Here is a 320-nt window from a genome sequence, read left to right as displayed (position 1 = left end):
GCCCTACGCTGCGGCAGCGAAGTGAGTGCGTCTCCTTCCATCCGAAGCCGCTTTCTTGGCCGTCGGGTGTCCTGGTGGTGGTGTGTGGAGGAATGTGTGGTGTTTTCGGTGTTGCTCTAACAGCCGAGCTGGCCTTGGCATCCCGCAAGCTGCTAGCTCCTAGAGAAGCAGCCTGCAGAGAAAAATCTAAGCTGGACTTGCAGGGAGTGTTTTCTGTTACTTTTGTAAAACGAATATAACAGTTATGGGGAATGGGGAAAGATTTACGTGTTATTTTTGATGTGCGCTTTTGGAGGGTATGGCTGGGAGACAATGAAATG

This window comes from Fulmarus glacialis, unplaced genomic scaffold, assembly GCF_000690835.1.
Source record: "Fulmarus glacialis isolate BGI_N327 unplaced genomic scaffold, ASM69083v1 scaffold16169, whole genome shotgun sequence".
In the NCBI taxonomy this organism is placed as follows: Eukaryota; Metazoa; Chordata; class Aves; order Procellariiformes; family Procellariidae; genus Fulmarus; species Fulmarus glacialis.
The sequence above is the reverse complement of the archived record's forward strand: the minus strand, read 5'-3'. Positions refer to the sequence as shown.